General features: G+C 37.3%; 1 protein-coding gene across 2 annotated transcripts in view; it reads right to left on the bottom strand.

Moving 5' to 3' along the window:
• LOC102887938 (long-chain-fatty-acid--CoA ligase 4) overlaps positions 1-6,939 on the bottom strand; it is a 72,976-nt gene extending 66,037 nt beyond the window's left edge. Inside the window, exon 1 of one of the 2 annotated variants that reach the window (XM_025050426.1) lies at positions 6,759-6,939. The gene's annotated coding sequence lies outside the window, so the exon portion shown is untranslated. The remainder of the gene's footprint in view (positions 1-6,758) is intronic. The other variant, XM_025050425.1, reaches the window with a different exon arrangement.
• Positions 6,940-6,968: the final 29 nt, after the last annotated feature.

The raw sequence follows: 6,968 nt of genomic DNA, 5'->3' as shown, positions 1-6,968 counted from the left end.
AGTACCCTGCTAGTTACTAGGAGAATGTTGCCCGATTCATGAATTACTTACTAAAGCAAACTGGAGCATCGGCTGAATTTTAAAGCAAACTCGGCTGAATTTTGCTCTTTAACAATGGTTTTCATTTCCCTAATTACTAGAGTGAATTTGAGCATCATTTCTTTTTTATTCATCATTTTTATTTTTTTTCTGGGAAGTACCAATTCATAACCCTCTTCCACTTTTTCTAATGGGTGCCTTTTTTCTTAATGATTTGTCAGATCTCTTTGTATATAATAGATATTATATAGAAGCCTTTTAATCTAATGCTATTTGGAACAGTTGATTAGTTCATTGAAAAGGTCGATTAAGGTGAACAATCATAAAAATATGCACATGACAAACATTTCATTTTATCTTCATTTCATTTTGTCAGTAGTAAATGTACACCCATTCATCAAACTTTTGATATAGGGCCAAGGGGCCAAAAACCCTTAAACTCTAGGCCCACTATTTGTAAAGAAATTTAAACTGAATTCTTAGACAATGTAGAACTTCAAAGAACTTAAAAGACACTTGCAAAGCACTATGAGTGAAGAATCCTTTTAGATTTTATACAAATCTTTTATTGTTGTCTTATCCTAATTAGATAGTAGTAACTTGCTTTCATCAACTCTTTCCAAAGCACTCAATGTTTTGTATTTAAAAATTTAACCTAATATAACTATCATCCAGCTTCAAAAATTATCCACATGTGCTACACTTGAAGTAAATCTCAGCCCTCATTTCATTTCATCTGTAAATTTTCAGTAAGAACTTCAATCCTTCACTACTCATATTTTATCACATTGCAAAATGTGGAAATAAATTACATATTTACAAAAACAAGAACGACCAGCGTATACAGGTTCAGTAATAAGAGCATCTCTTCTATTGATGGGTACACAAGCATACTGGCATACTGGAAACCAACTTACTAACAGCAAGTGTTCAATGCACAGTGTATTTTGCAAAGTAAATAAAGAGCATCATTTAATGTGGTGAGTCAGTTTAATGGACGTCAATTAAATCTACTGCGTATGTAGAAGTTATTTCACCGTCTGTCTTTGCCTTTTTAACTGTTATGATTGTCATATGCTTTCCAGAAGTTTTTTTAATATATGCTTAGATTTTTAAAATATATCCTTAATTTATTTCTGTGTATGATGTGAAGTGCGAATCTATTTCTTTCTAAATGTATAGCCAACTGTCCTAACTCAATTTCCATTTTCAACATCATACACAGGACATTTAAAAGAACTAAAATGTCTATCAACTTCTAAATTACAAAAGGAAGCTGTGTGAGGATAATAAACCAACGGTCTAAGCTCAGCTTGATAGGCTCAAGTTATTATGTATTTAAAAATCACATAGCAAGCAGTTTTGAGAGCAGAGGCAACAGCACTGCCACTATGACTCACAACAGAATCACCAAAGGACATTAGGACTGCATAGGCCTCTTTCTGAATCTCACTAGTTGCCATACCTGTAAATTTACATTCATATTGAAATAGCCCACAGTTAATAACAACAAAATCAACCCAACTCTCCATCCATTTGTTAATGCTGCTCCTGGACCAACACTAGTGGACTTAGTAAAGAAAATGAATACACAATTCCCAACAATTTCCCATGGAAATATAACTAAAAGGTACTAAAAACCAAGATAAATTTTATTAAATTTCCTTCATAAAATACTCAATAATTTATAAGGTTGTTGTGTTTCCGCGCAAACTTTTTCTACAAAGGACCAGAAACTAAATAGGCTTTTAGGGCCATAAGTTCTCTGTTTCAACTCTGACGTATTTTGAACGCAGCCAGACAATACATAAATGAATGGATGTGGCTGTGTTACAACAGAAGTTTTGTTGTTGTCTTTTCATTTGTTTACAAAAAAAGGTAGGTGGTGGGCAGAATTTGGTTATTGGCAGTTATTTGTCAGCCCTTACCTTACACCAGCGGTCTCCAACCTTTTTGGCACCAAGGACTGGTGCTTCTATCTAATGCCTGATGATCTGAGGTAGAGCTGAGGCAGTGATGCTAGTGCTGGGGAGCAGCTACAAACGCAAATGAAGCTTGGCTTGCTGCCCACTACTCACCTCCTGCTATGTGGCTCAGTTCCTACTAGGCCAGGATACTGGTCCATGACCCAGTGGTTGGGGGCCCCTGCCTGGCCTTATACCAGTGATTGACCTTTCTCAAATAGGAATCCACTACTCTAGCTGTACACTTATTGGAGCGAATATGGTGACACCGACAGAACAAGTAATCATTTCAGTAACACCTTACAGGAATGCATACTCTCAAAATTAATCACTAAGCTTTCCCTGTTAAGTTCTCATAACATGAGCACATACATTTTTTAAAATATAAAATTGCAAGTCTCCTTAAAGCTAATGTTATTTTAAAAGAATTAAAGTGAACATGAAGTAGCTACTATAAAAGGAAGATATGCAGTCTAGACATACAAATTCAATAGTTTTTTATTTATTGTTCTGATAATCAATAGTTCAATAGTGAGTATAAAAAGCCTACTAAGTCCATGGTCATGATTTGCAACTTCAATACTCAAAATTCAGAAGTAAACTTCCAAAGTACATTTAGATGAGAACATAAATGTTTTCTTTGGATTTACCAGAAACCTTGACTTAAAAAAAAAAAAAAAAAAAAAAACACACTTTACAGTTTTGCCAAAATATTTTTAATTATAAAGTGAAACCAAAAACCTCCTTGGCACATCGTGTGCCTATTTAATTTTAAAATATTAAATTTAACATTTCACTTGATTCTCTTGTAGGACAGAAATTATATTTTTAAGGCAGAAAAGAATGACAGCCATTTTAATATAGTGGGAGCATGGATGAGTACATATTTACACTCTAAGCCATCAAGAGCACTCATTCGCAGAATACATTTGAGCTACAGGATTGCTATAAGAAAATGTTCACAGTACTTATAGAAATACTGGATGTTATATAGAACAGTGAGGAATAAATTAAATAACAAATGTACACAAGACCCCTTGACACCAAAGGTACAACTGATAAAAGGAAAAACTGATGAGGCCTACTTTCTTCAATTCCCTGTGAAGAGGATGAAAAGACAAGCTACAGACTTGGGTAATATATTTGCAAACCACTTATCAACAAAGGATTAGTATTTAGAATATATACTCTCAGAAATAAACAAGTAAAAAAAATCCAACTAGAAAATTGACAAAAGACACTATCATACATTTCACTTAAGAGGATACAGAGATGGCAAATGAGCACATGAAAAGATGATCAACATCATTAGCCATCGGGGAAATACAAATTAAAACTATAACAAGATATCCCTAGACACTTATCAGAATGGCTAAAATTAAAAAAAAAAAAGTAACACCATCAAATACTGGCAAGGATAAGGAATATTCATACGTTGCCGGTGGGAATGTAAAATAGCAAGTCACTCTGGAAAAGTTTGGCAGTTTCCTATTAAACTAAACATGCAATTACCATACAACCAGTAATTGCATTCTTGGGCATTTATCCCAGAGAAATGGAAATTTATGTTCACACAAAAACCAGTACATGATTGTTCACAACTTTATTCATAATAGGTTAAAAAAAAAAAACGAGAAACAGCCAGATGTCCTTCAAGGAGTGAATGGTTAAACAAACTATGCACCCAACACCATGGAATATGACTCAGCAATGAAAAAGAACTATCGATATAAGACACATGCCCTGTATGAATCTCCAGGAAATTATGCTGAGTGGGGGGGAAAAAAGCCAATCCCCAAAAGTTACATACCGTATGATGCCATCTATATAGCATTCTCGAAATGGCAAAATTATAGGTATGGAAAACAGGTTAGTGGTTGCCAGTGGTAAGGGAAGGAGATGGCTGTGACTATAAAAGGGTGATGGAATTGTTCTGTAGCTTGACTGTGGTGGTGGTTGTTACATGAATTTACATGTGGTAACACTGCATAGAACTAAATACACATACGCAAGTGAGTGCATATAAAACTGCTGATCTTTGAATCAGCTGTATTGATTGAATCTATTTGAATTTCCTTATTGTGATATTATACCACAGTATGCAAGATGTTACCATTGGGGAAAATTAGATAAAAGGTATTATCTCTTACAAATGTATGAGAAGCTATGACTATCTCAAAATAAAGACAAAAGAGGAAAAAAGAAAAAGAGTATATAAGACCAGCCAGTGGCAGAAGTGGAAAAATAAAGTTTTTATTTTTGCTAAAATCTCAGCAATTGAAAGTCAAGGAAAAAAAAAAAAAAGAATGCCAAGAAGAGAATCTACATGCTACAATTAATACAATCGCCGCCTCCTCCTCCTGTGTAGAGCTCCAACGTCCCAATTTTATGTCCCTGATTTGACTGTTGTTAATAAAAATAAACTGTACATACATCTATTTCTCCACAACCCTCGCCACCATCATCACCATCCCAGACTATAGACTCATAGGGTAGGGACCGTCTTAACCATCATACACTGGTGGCCTGGCACAAAATAAGAGAAGGAACAGGATATACTGAATGAACAATGAATGAATAAATGAGATGTCTGCATATTCTTTTAAAGTTCCTAGTCAATTACAGTTACAAGGCAGTTCTTACACATTCTGTTACAAATTTCTAAAAGCTATTAATGTTAAAAAAGTGTGGTACGCACACATTTCACTAGCAGTCAGAAGTTAACAATACCTGACTTTTATAAAATGCTTCCCAATTTATAGACTTCTACATATAGTATAATTCATTTTGATAAGGATGAATTAAGAATTATACGTATATAGAGTGGAACTAGTATATACAGATCTTGGGAAACATTTTTCTAAACAACTGGTATAACTAAGGATGTATGGCACCGCCTTAATGTAAATTGCATCAGATAGAAACATTATGTATCTACTTTTTCTGTAAAAGAACAAAGAATTCAAATTGGGGGACTTATGGATCATTCTGTCAACCATCAAGACACTTTTCTTTTAGGGATGCAAAAACTAAGAGAGGTAAAGTAACTTGTCCAAAGTTATACAATTAGCTAGAGTTGGAACTGAATCTGAGACTCTCCAGAGTCCCAATAAATTTCTCTTCTCACTGAATTGGGCAAGACTCTCCTTTCTCCACACATCCCACCCCTAGACAAAACAAAAAATCTTAATCTGAATCACTTACTTTTTTTAAATAGGGGGTTTTTAGGGGGAAAAAACCCTGAAGCTTTTCATTGTTGCATTACACCTTTAAGGACTTTTTGGTGTCAAATTACTTCTCAGATCAGAACAATAAGGTACTTTATTCTATGGTGTAAGTGCTATACTAACAGTTTAATGTTTCATCCTCCACCTAAATGGCAGAGAGGACATTAATCTTAGAGGACATTAATTCTCTTACACTTTAGCAGCTTCAATGGAAAACATGAGCTATTTTAAAATTCAAGGAAGAAGCCTTACACTATTAAAATTTTGATTGATACGATAATTGTCAGTACTGTACTTGAATCTCCACTTGCATACAGTCTTATTTATCGAGGATAGTTAAAACTATTGTTAAAGGCAAAATTAAAGAAAAACTAAAGTGACGAGCGACTACTGGGAAATGAAGCTTTAATCAAGTTAAATCTCCGTTATGCAGCAACACGTTACTAAAGCATGAATTTAGAGGTCCTAGAATGAAAACACTAAAAGGAACCTTAGGTTCAACATCCTCATTCTTGTAACTGAGGAAATCGAGGTGTTGATTAAACCATTAGCCCATAAAACAGGCTGTTTACTTTTTCAAAGAGATTGATTTAAATGCCATTTTGCCTTTATCCTGCATCTCACCGTCGTTCCTTAGAACGGTGATTGATTTTTTTTAAGGTCAAAAGATCGAATAGAGCAAATTCATTACCAGAGGGTGAAAGAAATGCCTTTGAAGGAGGAGATGCTGGAGTGAAGAGGAGAAATGACGTCTTATTTAAAATATGTAACCCCTTGATAGGGGTTAGGCAATGAATCATATTCTCCTCGATTTTTCTATGTGCTATAGACATCAGCCACAGTTCTTTTCTGTATGGCACTGAAATAAGAGGAAGAGGAAGTGAATAAAGCTAATGCTAAATATAAAACGCCCGCTGAGGAGAGGGTTATGGATGGAAAGAACAGGAAAAAAATACGAGCATGCTTCTGCTAAAATACAGCTGTTTTATAATATACCTAAAGATGCGGAAGCTAAGAAGATATCGAAAGCCAGGGCATCCCTCACATTGGAAGGGCGGATGCTTCTAGTGCCAGAGAGACCCGCTAACCCTCGGATATACAGCGACCCAAAGAGGACAAAAATGGAGTTGAGGTTTAGGGGCGCCCTAAAGGTCGCTGGGGGAGTGTGGCAAGCACTTGATGTGCTCCTTTGGAAAAGCTCATGGTAAAAGGGTAGTACCCTGATTAGGAAGATGTTTTTGGCCTTTGGAGGATGGTGAGCGGCAGGAAGAGGCAGGCCAGGCGAGAACCCCAGACTTAGTAAAAGGGTAGATACAGAGAACTCGGGGATCTTCCTGGCCCCGGGGGAGGGAGCGGGTAGATCATTCGGTCTCAAGAAGAAATAGAGCCGATTCTGAGAACGGGAACGTCAGTCCTCTCAACTGCCTCGGGGCGCAGGTGTGGGACAGTGGCGCCGCTGGAGATGGGGTCGAAACAGCCACAGGGCAGGGGCGCTGGGGCCGCAGCCTCACCAGCGGGGTTTACTCACCGGAGGTGCTGCCCACGACGTTCTCACAGCCGCAGGCGCCTGCCCTTTGGAAGTTGGCGGTAGGCAGCCGCGTGCCCGCTAGCGCTAGGGCGAGGAGGGGTGCGGCGTGGAGGCCTGAGAAAAGCCGCAGCGTCGAGCGCGCTCCTCAACTACCAGCAGAGGCGGGGCGAAGAGCCGCGCAGCGCGAGCCCGGAAAAGACGCGCCCGGAG

Source organism: Pteropus alecto, unplaced genomic scaffold (assembly GCF_000325575.1).
Source record: "Pteropus alecto unplaced genomic scaffold, ASM32557v1 scaffold1027, whole genome shotgun sequence".
Taxonomy (NCBI): Eukaryota; Metazoa; Chordata; class Mammalia; order Chiroptera; family Pteropodidae; genus Pteropus; species Pteropus alecto.
This window is presented reverse-complemented; position numbering and strand designations above follow the sequence as displayed.